The sequence below is a fragment of the Rhynchophorus ferrugineus genome, unplaced genomic scaffold (genome assembly GCF_030347505.1).
Source record: "Rhynchophorus ferrugineus isolate W39M unplaced genomic scaffold, kcgeb_rfMv2 rfM4, whole genome shotgun sequence".
Taxonomy (NCBI): Eukaryota; Metazoa; Arthropoda; class Insecta; order Coleoptera; family Curculionidae; genus Rhynchophorus; species Rhynchophorus ferrugineus.
The window spans coordinates 9408222-9408810 of NW_027472583.1; the positions used below are offsets into that span (position 1 = coordinate 9408222).

At 34.6% G+C, this 589-nt stretch overlaps 1 pseudogene; it reads right to left on the reverse strand.

The window, feature by feature from the left end:
* Positions 1-261: 261 nt before the first annotated feature.
* On the reverse strand, positions 262-354 carry LOC143196772 (uncharacterized; annotated as a pseudogene).
* Positions 355-589: the final 235 nt, after the last annotated feature.

The window sequence follows — 589 nt, forward strand, 5'->3', positions numbered from 1 at the left end:
AGAGGAGAAAATAGAAAAGAGTTTTATTGGCCATAACTTGGTGCTATCTTTCAATAAGTCCCAGCTTATTTGAGTCATATCCATTAATTTTTATTCAATATAGGAAAATATAACTTTATATCACTTTTTGATAGTGGGGGTTGGTTGAAATAACGCTCTTGGCCACAAGGTTAGCCATTTTGTTTCCCTTAATTGAGAATACAGGCAAGAGAAATCATTGTGCCTAGAAAGCTAAACTCTTGGAGCGTGTTATGCACGTTAAAGAATGTAGAACGCTTCACAATTTTACCTGTCATCCTTGCGCAGGAACCATGCTGATCTTCTCTGTACCGTTATATGGACCTCCGAAGCGACTACTGAAGTGAATTGAACAAATCAAATGGAAGACGTTTATCTAATGACCCTGGTAAAACACAGAGTATACAAAAGAATATGGAGCAAGGGTTTACAATTTATATATTATGTAAAAGCTAGATTTGTTTGTTTATATTTTCTCGATATTTTTTTTCTTAAAACACAGATAAAGGCATGTAACAGGCAAAATAATCCAAAATCGTTCCGAATATTTATGGTACTTAGGATTCCGTCT